Below are 17,520 nucleotides of genomic sequence, written 5' to 3' on the forward strand. Positions count from 1 at the left end.
GTTTGACATCCATTGTAGCTGATGGTTAATAAATCAATGTGCTCTAGTGGTGTCATTAAACAAAACAATTTTTTTTTTCCCTAATGGAAAAATATAGCAGGTTTCCTCTCTAAGACTACATATAGTATATATTATGTCAAAATTACTAAATTTTTGACATCCATTATAGCTGATGGTTAATAAATCAATGTGCTCTAGTGGTGTCGTTAAACAAAACAATTGGGTTTTTTCCCTAATGGAAAAATGTAGCAGGTTTCCTCTGTAAGACTATATATAGTATACATGTATGTCAAAATTACTAAATGTTTGACATCCATTGTAGCTGATGGTTAATAAATCAATGTGCTCTAGTGGTGTCATTAAACAAAACAATTTTTTTTTCCCTAATGGAAAAATGTAGCAGGTTTCCTCTCTAAGACTATATATAGTATACATGTATGTCAAAATTACTAAAAGTTTGACATCCGTTGTAGCTGATGGTTAATAAATCAATGTGCTCTAGTGGTGTCATTAAACAAAACAATTTTTTTTTCCCTAATGGAAAAATGTAGCAGGTTTCCTCTCTAAGACTATATATAGTATACATGTATGTCAAAATTACTAAATGTTTGACATCCGTTGTAGCTGATGGTTAATAAATCAATGTGCTCTAGTGGACATATCATTAAAGAGGTATTAATTCCTTTCTTCATTTTTCCTTTCATCATTTATTTCGTTTGATCACGTTGATTTCTGTCTAGGTTGTGTTGTTGTTGCTGTTTTTCTGAAACCAGCTGTAGTCAGTCTGTGTAGAGATTAGTTCCAATTTGTTCCTGTTTCACCAGTCTTTGAGTAGATAGTGAGACTCACAAGCTTGTCAAACTTGCACCACCATCACCAATAATAGGCCCTCTTTGTTACACACACAGACCCACATTTCTGGAACAGACTGTAGCAGCTCTTCCAGGATTCTCCACCACGCTGCTCAGTTGAGGGCTTCCACAGGAATTTGGCTTCTGCAAGAATCTCAAGTTTGTCTTCCAGAGTTGAGTTCTGGCCCATTTACCAAACTCTTGGCGCCATTGTGCCATGGGCTACTAGTTCCTCCTGCGTAGTAATTACCAAGTTCTCTCTCAATGAAGGGTGCACTGTTTAGATGTACTAATGACTTTTGCCTTGTCAATGGATACTTGGTGAGGTGCTATTCTAGTGATTAGTGATCGTGGGTGAGTATATCTGGGTAATTACATTATGATATTAATAGGAGAAAGACGAATGCATGTACTAGCATTGTTTTATAATGGGCTCTCGATCATTCTATCAGTCTCATACAGGTCGACTGGCAGGAGATTAAACCCAGTTCACTTGGCCCTCTGCATGTTTATGTAAGTTTGTTTTTGATTTTTTTAAGGACACCACTAGAGTACATTAAAATTAAAGTTTGATCTGTTTAACGACACTACTAAAGAACATTGATTTATTCATCATTGGCTATTGGATGTCAAACATTTGGTAATCCTGACATATATATGTATAGTCTTAGAGAGAAAACACCCTACAGTTTTCCATTAGTAGCAAGGGATCTTTTATATGCACTATTCATAAGACAAGATAGCACATACCACGGCCTTTAATATGCACTGGCTGGAAAGAGAAATGGCCCAATGGGTCCACCAACAGGGATCGATCCTAGACCGACCGCGCATCAGGCGATTAAGTGCTATACCGCTGGTCTATGTAACACCCCGTTTATGTAAGCAGTATGTTATGTACAGGTATATTAATATTAATATTTTATTCTACGTTACATAACTGTGTTCATTAATTAGTAGGCAGCAATAGCTGTCAATCAATGCTAGTCGGGAGGGCAATTACAGAAAAGGCCTTAAAATGTGGTTTTGATAAACCTATTTGTTAAAAGTAAACAGCTGGTTAATTTTCACTCGTAGTCTTCAATGGAAAGCTACTAAATCTTTCCATTAGCAGCAAGGGATCTTTTTTATGTACTTTCCTACATACAGGACAGCACATACCACAGTCCTTGTACTTGTCGTCAGACACTGGTTGGGACAGGGGGAAAACTCCATCAGACCCTACGAAGCAACCACCTCAGGCGATCAAGTGCTCTACCAACTGAGCTAGATCCTGCCCCTGGTGTATTCCATACACATTTGAAAATGTCACTTTGTTATGGAACATTAGCCACCACATGTACGTCATACTATTATATTTGTCGTCTGTCCAATATTATAATTGTAAAATAACATTTGTCATAAAAAGTATGTGTTTGTAAATATTAATCGTATACTACCAAATCAAATCCCATAGACGACAAAGTAACATATGTGGCTAAAACTCCTACCTGCAACGTATCAATCGACATAAACGCCACGGATATAAATACTACCACCCCTCACCCTTAAAGTGAATCACAAAAAAGTGGGTGTCACACTGCTCATTTCTGAGATAACGGGTAGCGTCTATGACTACCCTAGTTCCGCACAAAATTTGAGTACTTTTTTTTTCACAGGTACCCAATACATGTTCCAAGCAAAGACTACTTGACACAGTGGTACTAGATGAAATAAAATTGCATACATTTTTCAGCCCAGATGAAACTAATTTTTTTTACAACCAACACACTCACATTTATAACCAATCACAGGACTTGTGGTGTTCACTTCTCTATCAAAAGTTGGGTGCACCTCCAACTTTGACCCAGCCGGAAGTTATTTGGTTTAGTACTACCTATACTGATAATATACATTTTTCAAAAAGTGTCCAGCTATGTGTCTTTATGACAACCAGGATCTGGTGTATTCTGACATAAAGTGACAGCCTCACTGAAACTGTTGTTTCTACAGTGCAACCTAATATAATGTACACCTCATAAGGCATATATATTGTATACAGTTTTGTACAAATGCAATATGTCATATTAAACAACAAAATGTTTTAAAATAAAACTCCTGAAGATATTTACTGTCAGTTTGGTGTGTGTACTGTGGTATATGTAGAGACAACAAAGATAGTCAGAGTACCTCTACTCCTTTAAAGTATTCCATTAAAACACATGCACTTGACTGACCCCTAGATTAGGAGACCTGAACAGGTACATCAAAGAAATATCAGTATTAGAAAAATACACTGTCTGAGGAAGGTAACACCAACATGACTGTACCTGTATGAAGTAATAACTTAATGTTCTGGACATTAGTGTTGGGAGGAAATCCTGTATGCAGGGTGTGGCCGTCTTTCAAATCCATCGGCCATGCTGATTTTCATAATGAACCATCAAAACCATTCGGAGCCACCCATATTCCTGACTATATTTTATTTGTAGCCTACTGTAGTTGGAGCTTTTAATATTTGTGATATCTGGAATTATCATCCAGCTTTCACACATTTATTTTTGATTAATTACTTTAAAAAACTACTTTTAAATGACATAATTACCCGAACATCTATTTTATTGCATTATTTTCTAATCCAGATCAATACAGTATGTATATTGGATGTATTTCTACAATCAGTAATCCAGCATTTTATTTAGCTAGTAACATTGGGTAATACAGCTTTAAAAATAAAATAAATTACCAACTTACTCCAAGGCAGATAATCAAATCTGAAAAAAATTGGTTCTGAATCCAGTATAAACCTAAAATGGTCTTCATGAGAGCAAACTAAGTGATTATTAAAAAAATTATTTGATCTGGAGATCTAAAGATATGTTTAACAATATTATTGTTATGTATAACTAAGAACAGAAGGCACAATAGTGACAACAAATTTAATTATGTCTTTGGTGAAGTTTTTCTTTAAATTTATTTTAAATTTTGCATAAAACTACAAACTTGTCTAAAATATAACTTAGCACCCTATAAATATGTCAAAATGACAATAAAAATCAAGTTCTTTACAAATTTGAGTTTTCAGAATTTCATACATGAAAAATTAACTATGTTAATGGAAACTAAAGACATTATTAACCCACTATTGACACATGTTATTTTTAATATAAAAATAAATTGCTATTAAAATCTTAATTCAGGTTGCCTATATATATAACACCATATTTAAGAGCAGTTGTATATGGCAAGTCAAATACCATGTAAAAAGAAATTATTGAAATATTTACAGTATGAATTATAGGCCAAAACCAACTTTTCCTCAGTGCTAACTTTGATTCAAACTCCATTCAGAGCCATGTACAGTGATTAGTGTCAAGGTCAAGGTCATTGTGAACTTGCATGGTCCAGTGGCAGCTAATTGATCAACCAGTATAGTTTAATTAAATAAAATCACAAAATCATAATATTTTTTATTATGCACTGAATATGTGCTATAGGGTGTATACTACCAAATCAAATCCCATAGATGACAATAGTAACATATGTGGCTAAAACTCCTACCTGCAACGTATCAATCGACATAAATGCCACGGATATAAATACTACCACCCCTTACCCTTAAAGTGAATCACAAAAAAGTGGGTGTCAAGCTGCTCATTTCTGAGATAATGAGTAGCGTCTATGACTACCTTAGTTCCGCACAAAATTTGAGTACTTTTTTTACAGGTACCCCATACATGTTCCAAGCACAAGGCTACTTGACACAGTGGTACTAGATGAAATAAAATTGCATACATTTGTAGCCCAGATGATACTAATTTTTTTTACAACCAACACACTCACATTTATAACCAATCACAGGACTTGTGGTTTCACTTCTCTATCAAAAGTTGGGTGCACCTCCAACTTAGACCCAGCCGGAAGTTATTTGGTTTAGTACTACCTTTAGAAACAGAATTGCACTCACAGTATTTATTCTCAGTGGAGTAGAGGGGCGAGACATAGGCCAGTGGTAAAGCGCTTGCTTGACGCGCGGTCGGTTTGGGATCAATCCCTGTCAGTGGGCCCACTGGACTATTTCTCGCTCCAGCCAGTGCACCACGACTGGTACATCAAAGGACGTGGTATGTGCTATCCTATGGGATGGTACATATAAAAGATCCCATGCTGCTAATCGAAAAGAGTAGCCCATGAAGTGGTGACACAGGGTTTCCTCTCTCAATATCTGTGTGGTCCTTAACCATATGCCCGACGCCATATAACCATAAATAAAATGTGTTGAGTGCATCGTTAAATAAACTATTTCCTTCTTTCTATGGAGTAAAAATAGTCCAGGCATTGTACTAGTTGAGATGTTGATGCCAGGCACTGCACTGCCAAAACGTTTGAAGAATATGTTCTACATACAGAGACATGATCTTTGGCATAGTCATAATATCATATTTGTGAGTGGCACCCATACTGTCTATGACACATGTTATGGGCACCAGACATATATAAAAGTTGGGGGGGAGGGATTGAAGATGTGTGATTGGGGAACATGGCCCAGGGTCCTGGTTATTGCAGTGAACAAGGTATAGGACACCCACATAACTAATTCACTAAAGTATAACCAGTGCCAAATTTAGACTGAACACATGCAAATAAAACTGGAAGAATTCTTTTGTTTGTTTTGAATATCGACTGAATTCTTAGATTCTCCGTCAAAATACTGATTTATGCATTTGCTATGGATGGAAAGCAACGTATTGTCACAGAAGAGGAACAAATTCTCTCTGAACTATCAAAACTGATACCACCTTGCTTTCTCCACATAATCATGACGAGGCATGAATGAATGAATAAGTGCACAAAAACAACCCACATCAGATGTTTGGTGTCAAAGGTATAATATGATGATAGACATCTACCGTATATCTTCGCCTATAAGTCGAATTTTTTTCACCCAAAAATTATTTTATAACTTGGGGGGTCGACTTATAAGAGGGCAAAAAAAATTCACCAAAAAATATTACTGTTTTGGGGATTATTTTACAAGTTTTATTTTTGAAGTATGCCATGTATTTATACTCAAATATGTTAATTTGACACATTTATTTTTTATAACCTTTTGTTTTTGGCATTGGAACGGTTTTGGTTATGCAAAAAGGCGTACGATCTCACTCACGTGCCAAGACAACAGTCCACTTAGTTAAATTAACAGTCATCACTAATAGTAAAAATGTAAACAATACTAACTACCTGTTGCCTGAGTTTATTTTGAAATCTGGTCACTGGCATTAATGGTTGTTCAAACAATGTTTTGGCGGTGATTAACTTCATGAATATTACTGAGTTTTCCCTTAAAATAGACTGATCTCTGCAGTTCACTATCTAGAGCAATAGGGACACACATCATTTGGTACAAAAACCGGTGTACTTTCCAGAGTTATCCTCCTTACATGTATTAATATGGCGGCAAAACGTGATACTTTCAGTTTTATTGTAGTGATCTGTTGTCAGTGTTTATAAATAAAGTTGTTGTCTGTGCACAAAACCATCTGTACAGTACCATACAGTAACAGTCAAACAGCTTTCTCTCTCTACTAAGGGAATATTTAGTTTTGATGCTATGTAATAATGATAGTTTGATTGGAATAGTCTGATTATATTGTGATGTACAAAACGTGAAAACCGAAGTTTGTAAAATAATTTTCTTTTGTTCAAATATTGTACATTATTGTTCTCATGTGCTGAGAATAAGAAATATTTCAATCTTTATAAGTTGTTTTTCATGGGTCGACTTATAAACGGGTCAATAAAAAAATAAGTTTTCAGGGCTTGAAATTAGGGACTCGACTTATAGCCGAGATCGACTTACAGGCGAAGATATACGGTATTTAAAATTCTAAAATTATTAAGAAAAATAATATAGACAGTTGTGAAAGAGTCTCATTTAGGAAAGTCACAATGAAACATATTAACATTACCGTATACCCCCCACCTCAACACAAAAATAAATAAAAAACAACACAGTGTATATATATATACAGTCAAACCTGTTTTAAGCGGTCACACAAGGGAGTAGATAAAAGTGGCCACTTAAGACAGGTGGCCGCTGAATACAGGTTGCGATATATAGTTTTTGAAACAGATGTTGTTGTTTCTTGTTTTAGTGTCTTTACTGCTAATTAATGGATGTGTGATTCACAGTTTACTATAAATAAACTTTTGACACGTCGCCTCCTTCAGGAAAGACTTATACTGATATAAACAAGGCCGGAAAGAAGCTGTAAATTGCACACAAACATAGTCTTCTTTGTTTCTTTTTTCTTTCTTTTTTCTTTCCAAAACATTACATTTATTCTTACGTCAAACCAAACTGAAATTATTTACCAAAAAGAAAACACATTTTTTATAGAATGATGGAATGGACAATAATAGATGGGGTTGATGGAATGTATGAGCCACACTTGACAAATTGTCCAGAAACTTTGCACAGCTGGCAAATTTTTATATTGATGGTGATCATCACACTGTTTTTGCATTTACCATAGTTTGACACCCAACAGCCAATTTATTTTTCATGCTGGGGTGTCGTTAAACATTCATTTGCTCATTCATTCACACAGCTGCCATAAACTGGTTTCTTATGGGTGTAAAAAGCATTGCACGTGTAAAAGCTCATTTTCAGTACACAGCTCTGTGTTTGTGAGGTGAAATGTTCTACCCATTGGCAGGATAAACACCAATATGTATAATGCAACATGTCGTATTTTATGACACCTAATAAATAAAGCCATTTTAAAAGTTTTTTACCAAAATTACTGGGGTCAAGGGATATAATTTTGTGATCGCTTTTAACCACCCTACAAGCGTTTGTAATAAACTACATGTAACAAGGTTTCAAATAAGCTATAATATGATCATATTGACTTTAGGAGTTGTTAAAAAGAAAATTATGAAAAGTATTACTTTTCTGGGGGTTTTCAATCATTAATATGCTATTTTTTTCTCATTGTTATATAGCAAAATATCTGATTTTCATGATTAATTGAATTAAAATGATATTGTATTGCCATTACTGTTGTGTCTGAACTGTAGAGGTGACATATTTTAATAAAATATATTTTCTTTTAACAAATATTTAGGGTTAATATACTTTTATTTTAATAGTAGTAAACAAAGGAGTCATCTTAACCTTGTGTTGACCTTGTGACCCATAATTTCATTTCTTAAAGTGCCAACCGGTTTTATTTTAATCAACAATGTGTAAATAACCATTTCCACATGGTTGTCAGCTTTTAACATTTTGGTTTATCAGAAATCCCGTTGGGCAAGCCTTGCAGAATTGGCCATTCTTTCATTCACAGGATAAAGCCGTTATCTTGCATCATTAACTAGTTATTCTCTATATATCCACAATTTTCATGTAAGACTTTTTGGGGATTAGTTTTTCCAGCTGTGTCTAACAGGTTTATGAAATTTGTCACTTTCAGATTATGCTACAGGTGTAAACTTGCTACAACGGCTGTTCCAGTCTTGGGGGTGGGAAGAGGGGGTGGGAGGCAGGGAGGAGGCAAGAAGCACTGAAATTACTTTATGCAGGTACTTGGTAGGTTTACTGCAGTATTTCCTCTGCATACAAATAATGTAGATGTACTTGGTTTGAATAGAATTTTATATTGTGGGCTGATATTTACACTGTATACAAAGAAAGTGCCTCCTGCCACCCCTCACCATCCCATTATCAGTTGTGGAACAGCCCTAGTTAGCCGACAAAACATTCAGAGCAATGCCTGTATGCTATACTTGTGTGGATGTATGAATTGACAATGTGGGAATTTGCTGTAGACTGCATGTTAAGATTTGGTTATGTCATAAATATATGTCACACCTGTCAATATGTACAGATGTGTTATACTGGCTATAAATAGTGTACTTTATGCAGGAACAAGCCATATAACGCCAGTAAATTAATTACCTTATTCTGTATGATACATGTACCTTGTGTATGATATTGGCGATGTAGAGGATTTTACCATTATTACTATGGGCTGGACCCACAGCAGTCGTGATTGTGTGTACTTCCTGGTAAGTCTTTCTCATATAAAATGTGATGTACACGAAATGGCTGCAGAATATAGGAATAGTCAATAACACCATTAAATCACATTACGCTGACACCGTAACATTTGTTGTTGTCGGAGGATATTTATTTATTGTGTCGGTTTGTGCGGTTGTGATCATACTTGCATCATGTAAGTCATTTTGTGACATTAGTGTACCGTACATATCAAACCTTCCGTGTGGAAGCAGGCTTCTACATATGGATGTATGGGGTTTTTATTGCAATTGTAGATATACATGTATGTAATTGTTCATAGTGATAATGCAGATATATATATATGTAATTGTTCATAGTGATAATGCAGATATACATGTAATTGTTGATAGTGATAATGCAGATAGATATACATATAATTGTTGATAGTGATAATGCAGATATACATGTAATTGTTCATAGTGATAATACGGATATATATATTAATTGTTCATAGTGATAATTCAGATATACATGTAATTGTTTATAGTGATAATACGGATATATATATATTAATTGTTCATAGTGATAATGCAGATATACATGTAATTGTTCATAGTGATAATATGGATATATATATATTAATTGTTCATAGTGATAATATGGATATATATACGTGTGATTGTTGACAGTGATAATACGGATATATATACTCGCGGAAAAAAGTTCCTGTGCACCAAATAATTGCATATAGAGTATAATTTACTTGAAATCTGGTCATAAAAAATTCAGTAAATAAATGTGTAACCAGTTCCTTCCATATCCCAGCAGTGCCCAGTCAATTGCACGAGCTATTCATGCTTTTTGATCATAAGTTCCATTACTAGCATTCTTGGTCACGTGCTCCTCTTTGACATCATTTTTCTTATCATTGAACTCTAAAACTATTGGATGGATTCTCATTACTCAGAAAAATACTTTTGTTGGCATCTGATCGTCATCAGTATGATGTCACGCATCCAAGAAAATTAACTTCTTCGAAAGATGGGCATGAATGCAGTTAGAATGGCACAAACGTTTTTGCTAGTCATTTTGGTGTTCACTGGTGTTCATTAGCAAACTATGCAGTGTCTGCGGAGATGTTCTCAACAGTTTAGGAATACTAGGGATCTTCCATCTTTAGTGAGTCGACACGTGACGTCATGTCAATATCAAGCGGGTACACATGTGGAATCATTTGGAAATGACAAGTTTAACATCCCAATACATCCCTGTGTTAAGGCCAATCAGTGGAAGAACTTTACGCAACCGATTAGGTGATCACAAAGTACGACCATAACATGACGTCAATACGTTGTTCTGTTATATCGTCACCGACGGCGCACCAAGCATTGTGTAGACCGTATTTCAGGTTCAGAAGACAGGAGGGGATCACTGTACTTTTGACAAATAAATAGTACATCTATGTAAAACAATATTTTAAAATGTTATAAATATACGTCTCACTGAAATTTTAATGATGCACTGGAACTTTTTTCCATGAGTATATATATGTAATTGTTGATAGTGATAATACAGATATATACCTGTAATTGTTGATAGTGATAATACGGATATATATGTGCCATTGTTGATAGGAATAATACGGATATATATGTGTAATTGTTGATAGTGATAATGTGAATATATATATATAAGTGTTGATGATGATAATGCAGATACACATATACATGTAATTGTTGATAGTGACAGCACAAATTTATTAAACTAGTTGTGTTTGTATTTTCTAGTAATAAATGTATAATACAATATAAGACCATTTTAACAGTTTCCAATCCTTCTGATCGCTTCTTCTGTTTTGATCTGCACTGCCAATCCCACATAACACTCTTGTTCAGTCGCCTACAGTACACACATCGTGCTAAATATTGCATACAAAGATGGATGTTTTTTTACACTCATATGTGCAGTTGACTACCATACACACATCATGCATACAAAGATGGATGTTGTTTTACACTCATATGTGCAGTTGACTACCATACACACATCATGCATACAAAGATGGATGGTTTTTTTACACTCATATGTGCAGTTGACTACCATACACACATCATGCATACAAAGATGAATGTGTTTTGCATTCATACGTGCAGTCGACTACCATACTCACATCATGCATACAAAGATGAATGTGTTTTGCATTCATACGTGCAGTCGACTACCATACTCACATCATGCATACAAAGATGAATGTGTTTTGCATTCATACGTGCAGTCGACTACCATACTCACATCATGCATACAAAGATTAATGTGTTTTGCATTCATATGTGCAGTCGACTACCATACACACATCATGCATACAAAGATGAATCGTTTTTGTTTTTTTGTGTGTTCATGTTCAGTCGACTACTGTCCACACATGCTAAATATTGCAATACAAAGATTAATCGCATAACAAAAGCCTACAAGGGTGCAGTCTTCTTTGTTAATCAAGATCTGTGACATCACACTATTGTTCAAGGTGTAGGTTATTTTTCAAGAATCAACACCTGTGAAACAATGCAATTTGAACTTTTTATGAGTTCGGGACAGGGATTCGAACCCACTACCGACAGAACTTGTACACTGTAAACAAGTACAACGCATTAGCTCACAAGGCCAGGCAACTGCATCATCAAATGAACATGTAATTTATAATTTATGCCTTGTAAACCTGATACTAGTGATAGTAATGTATTTTGGTGGAACACAATGAAGATTGTCGGAAACTAAATTGGAAATCACAAGTTATACATTTAGCACGCTTAATGCCAGCTATCCATGATAACTACTAATATGTTATAATATGGTGAGGTGAAACTCATTTTAATTATGTTGGTCTTATATTGTAAAAAAAAAAAAGTGTTTTGTTTAATGACACCACTAGAGCAGATACATGTATTCGTATTCTGATATTACAAGTACTCTTTAAAGTTACTTTAACTACTAATATGTTATAATATGGTGAGGTGAAACTCATTTTAATTATGTTGGTCTTATATTGTAAAAAAAAAAAAAAGTGTTTTGTTTAATGACACCACTAGAGCAGATACATGTATTCGTATTCCGATATTACAAGTACTCTTTAAAGTTACTTAGAATAAATGTCATCAATTGGCGCACTACAACCTTACGGGAACGTCAACCAAACGAGATGAGTGATATAAATTAAGATGGATTATGGGTAATAAATAGAATTTTAAACAAGCTTCCATTTCGTATCATGTTTATGTCCCTCGTGAAATAACTTTCATTGCACTCACTAAAGCTCATCAGAACTGAAAATTATTTTACTCAGGACGTAAACATGATACGAAATGGAAGCTTGTTTAATATCCTAAAAATATGACTTTGAAACTTCCCCTCTTCTTATCACAAAAGAATGTTTGTTTAACCTGACATGAAAACATTGCCCAATCTGTAATTGTATAACTTACGGTTATTGTGAAATTCTCTGTCGACAACGAGACTATAGCAACTTGCTGCGTGCAGTTCTTTATCAGCAGTTAGAAATCATAAATTAAATTATATTTATTTCTGGACTGTAACAAGTATTGATCATGGCATTTGATATATTCCATTTGTAGACCATGCAGTGCTGGGCAGTTTCATGAATCATGGGACAAGACGGGAATAATTGAATAACATGATTCAAAGGGCCAAAATTAATTCAAAGAAACTAAGTTTTCAGAAAAACTAAAACTTCTTGTTCAGCCATATGTGTTTGTTGCCAGACCACACCCTGAAAAATCATCCTTATGGCTTCAACATCTGGTAGAAGAAGGCCGCGAGATATTTCTGAAAGTCCATGAACGCGGAGAGTTTGGTCAAACACATTGTTGTCTACATGTTCTACACCTGTAGAAATTGGTAAACAGCGCCATAAAAGAGCAACAGTTGGACTGTTTACGAAGCCGCTGGTTAAAATAGTTTGGGTTGTTAACACAGTCGTGTGAACCTGATCACAGTGTTTGAATGGCCAACAACGATCTGGGCTGCATGTTGTCAAGCACTGGCTGCAAACAACAGAAAAAGAAGAGTCCAGACACTGTCTTAGGACGTAGACAATGCGTGCAGTGTTTTATACCACGGGCCACAGCTCTGTGTTTATGGAGAGCAGGACACATAGCCTAGTGGTAAAACACTGCAATGGTAATGCCCAGGGCTTCTAGATTATGGTAGCCCCACTCCCATGGCTAGTGATATTCAATGTTGGGCTAGTAAATAACTACTATTGCCATGCCAGACAGGGCTTCTAGATTATGGTAGCTCCACTCCCATGGCTAGTGATATTCAATGTTGGGCTAGTAAATAACTACTATTGCCATGCCAGACAGGGCTTCTAGATTATGGTAGCCCCACTCCCATGGCTAGTGATATTCAATGTTGGGCTAGTAAATAACTACTATTGCCATGCCAGACAGGGCTTCTAGATTATGGTAGCCCCACTCCCATGGCTAGTGATATTCAATGTTGGGCTAGTAAATAACTACTATTGCCATGCCAGATAGGGCTTCTAGATTATGGTAGCCCCACTCCCATGGCTAGTGATATTCAATGTTGGGCTAGTAAATAACTACTATTGCCATGCCAGACAGGGCTTCTAGATTATGGTAGCCCCACTCCCATGGCTAGTGATATTCAATGTTGGGCTAGTAAATAACTACTATTGCCATGCCAGACAGGGCTTCTAGATTATGGTAGCCCCACTCCCATGGCTAGTGATATTCAATGTTGGGCTAGTAAATAACTACTATTGCCATGCCAGACAGGGCTTCTAGATTATGGTAGCCCCACTCCCATGGCTAGTGATATTCAATGTTGGGCTAGTAAATAACTACTATTGCCATGCCAGACAGGGCTTCTAGATTATGGTAGCCCCACTCCCATGGCTAGTGATATTCAATGTTGGGCTAGTAAATAACTACTATTGCCATCCTAGACAGGGCTTCTAGATTATGGTAGCCCCACTCTCATGGCTAGTGATATTCAATGTTGGGCTAGTAAATAACTACTATTGCCATGCCAGACAGGGCTTCTAGATTATGGTAGCCCCACTCCCATGGCTAGTGATATTCAATGTTGGGCTAGTAAATAACTACTATTGCCATCCTAGACAGGGCTTCTAGATTATGGTAGCCCCACTCTCATAGCTAGTGATATTCAATGTTGGGCTAGTAAATAACTACTATTGCCATCCTAGACAGGGCTTCTAGATTATGGTAGCCCCACTCTCATAGCTAGTGATATTCAATGTTGGGCTAGTAAATAACTACTATTGCCATCCTAGACAGGGCTTCTAGATTATGGTAGCCCCACTCCCATGGCTAGTGATATTCAATGTTGGGCTAGTAAATAACTACTATTGCCATCCTAGACAGAGCTTCTAGATTATGGTAGCCCCACTCCCATGGCTAGTGATATTCAATGTTGGGCTAGTAAATAACTACTATTGCCATCCTAGACAGGGCTTCTAGATTATGGTAGCCCCACTCCCATGGCTAGTGATATTTAATATTGGTCTAGTAAATAACTACTATTGCCATGCCCGGCAAGGCTTCTAGATTATGGTAGCCCCACTCCCATGGCTAGTGATATTCAATGTTGGGCTAGTAAATAACTACTATTGCCATGCCCAACCGCTAGTTAATTGTTTTTAGTCAGTGTTGCAGTTAAGTCTATTTTCTAAATATGAAAACTCTGCCACCCCACCCTCCGATGTTAGTGTTTTTAAGCTCTATCTCCCTTTTTAGGTGACATAGCAGATCATTACTATTATTTAGTAAAATTGTATTAACTTAAAGTAAAGTAGGGCTAGTGAATTTTTAATCATGGCTAGTAAATATTTAAAATCACTGATCCCATGGCTAGTGCATTTTATAAAAATTCTAGAAGCCAATTGCGAATTTTGAAAGCAGTTGACAAATTTTATTTTAGTTTGGTAGATAATTTCATGTAATAGTTGATATTTTTTACAAAAATAACTGTTGAATTCTGCAATTTTTGAAGTTTTAATAGACAATTTGGCGAATTGTTTTGCTAACCCAGAGCTAGCCGTGAATGCCACACCCAGTGACACAGTAACTTGTTCCAGCACTATTATAATACTTTTTGCCAGTGTTTGTCTGCTGCATATTACTGCATGTAGGTCTGTAATATTCTATTAAATGAAGTAATCCATGTTTAACGAAACTCAGCATGAATAATATTCTGTGTGCACAGAGCGAGACATGTAGCCTAGTAGTCAAGTGCTCCCTTTTTGTGCGGTTGGTCTAGGAATGATCCCCCATCAGTGGGTCCATTGGGCTGTTTCTCGTTCCAGCCAGTCCATTCGTAAAGCACTTACTCAGTGTGTGGTCAGTCCTTGTCGGTGGACCCAAAGGCCATGGTATGTGCTATCCTGTCTGGGATGGTGCATATAAAAGATCCCTTGCTGTTAATTGAAAAATTTAGCAGGTGTTCTCTCTAAGACTATATGTCAGATTTACCAACTGTTTGACGTCCAATAGCCGATGATTTATAAATCAATGTGCTCTAGTGATGTCATTAAACAAAACAAACTTTTAACTGTGCTTATAAAATTCAAGTTGAAACTCAAGACTTGGGAGTCTTTACACTTTACTGGCATACTGTTTGTGTCGATGTGTAGGTCAAACTTTGAGTGTTGAGTGTAAACTATAAAGTGTTATAAGCACAGAACCACAGGTTTACTTGTTCAAATGCTGCTTTAAAGATAATTACACATACATTGTACCTTTGAGGTGTTGGTGATATATTGTTTGATATCTAAACTACCATTATTAGCTTAATAATACTAATAATTTAGTTTATGTATATAATATTAATGACATATATCTATGTATTGGCCTTCATATGGTATACCGGCCTTGGTGGCATCGTGGTTAGGTCATCGGTCTACAGGCTGGTAGGTACTGGGTTCGGATCCCAGTTGAGGCATGGGATTTTTAAACCAGATACCGACTCCAACCCCTGAGAGTGCTCCGCAAGGCTCAATGGGTAGGTGTAAACCATTTGCACCGACCAGTGATCCATAACTGGTTCAACAAAGGCCATGGTTTGTGCTATCCTGCCTGTGGGAAGCGCAAATAAAAGATCCCTTGCTGCTAATCGGAAGAGTAGCCCATGTAGTGGCGACAGCGGGTTTCCTCTCAAAATCTGTGTGGTCCTAAACCATATGTCTGACTCCATATAACAATAAATAAAATGTGTTGAGTGCATTGTTAAATAAAACATTTCTTTCTTTCATGTGGTGCACACATTGGTTATAAGTCATCAGCTGAGTCACCCTGAAAAGCAGGGTTTGAAATTTGCAAAAAAAATATTGTGGTCCAGAAATAATAATGCATGTTGGCAAATTATGGTAAGCAAACCACGAACAAGATTTTAATGTGGAATACAAATATTAATAGTAGCTTATATGTTATAGCTCTAAAGAAGATAATGTTATTTGGGCAACTATAAACACCATTACTTTCTTATATTTAAGTTACCTAAACAGGACATTGATCGCATTTGTCGACCTGGCCACAAGCCGTTTGGAGCCCTGCTCACAAGGAAGGAATGTTTGACTTAACAACGGACTCAAAACACATTTAATTACGGTTATATGGCATCAGACCTATGGTTCAGGACCATAATGAGAGAGGAAACTCGCTGCAGCCATACAATGCATGGGTTACTTTTTCCGATTAACATCAAGAGATCTTTTATAGCATCTTACAGACAGGATAGCACATACTACGTTCTTTGTTAAACCAGTTGGTTGGATGCCTGAAAAAGGATCAAATTTGAATGTTTTTTTGTTTGTTTTATTTAACGACGCACTCAACACATTTTATGTATGGTTATATGGCATCGGACATATGGTTAAGGACCACACAGATATTAAGAGAGGAAACCTGTTGTCGCCACTTCATGGGCTACTCTTTTCGATAGCAGCAATGGATCTTTTATATGCACCATCCCATAGACAGGATAGCACATACCACGTCCTTTGATATACTAGTCGTGGTGCACTGGCCAGAGCAAGAAATAGCCCAATGGGTCCACCGACGGGGATCGTTCCCAGAATGACCGCCCATCAAGCAAACGCTTTACCACTGGGCTACGTCCCACCCTATATCAGAATATGGATTTATACACATAATGCAAATTTAGAAAAACAAAAAAATGGGTAACTGCAATAGTACAAAATCCAAGTTGGCTGTAATTTCCAAATCACCCCCCAAAAAATGTACTCCCTCCAGTATTAATAATAATATTAAAAACCCAACAGTATTATGCCCGTTTGCATTATTTATGTGTAGTAGATGCTGATTATAACTGATAGTGTTAGTGGATCTGTTCTCTTTCAAAGTTCATCCAGCAAGTGTATACAGGATGTGTTCTTCCATCTGTTACTCTGAACACCACACTTGTTCTGAAATGCCAAGGGGTGACTTTCTATATCACAGGCAGTGTGTGTATCCCTATAGTCTGTAACTGTTAGCTTTGTGTGTGTGGAGTATGTTTGTGTTTGTGCATGGATGCGTTCATGCACATGTGTTGCATACAAATTTATAAACTGTTTATCATTGTCACTTGATGAGTGTTTGTATACAG

General features: G+C 36.3%; 1 protein-coding gene across 2 annotated transcripts in view; it reads left to right on the forward strand.

Moving 5' to 3' along the window:
- The window catches only part of LOC121385338 (disks large-associated protein 4-like), a 172,140-nt gene that overhangs the window by 59,626 nt on the left and 94,994 nt on the right, over nt 1–17,520 (forward strand). Inside the window, exon 1 of one of the 2 annotated variants that reach the window (XM_041515981.1) lies at nt 8,809–8,903. The exons of the other annotated variant lie outside the window; for it this stretch is intronic. The gene's annotated coding sequence lies outside the window, so the exon portion shown is untranslated. Of the gene's footprint in view, nt 1–8,808; nt 8,904–17,520 lie in introns of those variants that run through there. 2 annotated transcript variants of the gene reach the window in all.

The sequence above is a fragment of the Gigantopelta aegis genome, chromosome 11, assembly GCF_016097555.1.
Source record: "Gigantopelta aegis isolate Gae_Host chromosome 11, Gae_host_genome, whole genome shotgun sequence".
Taxonomy (NCBI): Eukaryota; Metazoa; Mollusca; class Gastropoda; order Neomphalida; family Peltospiridae; genus Gigantopelta; species Gigantopelta aegis.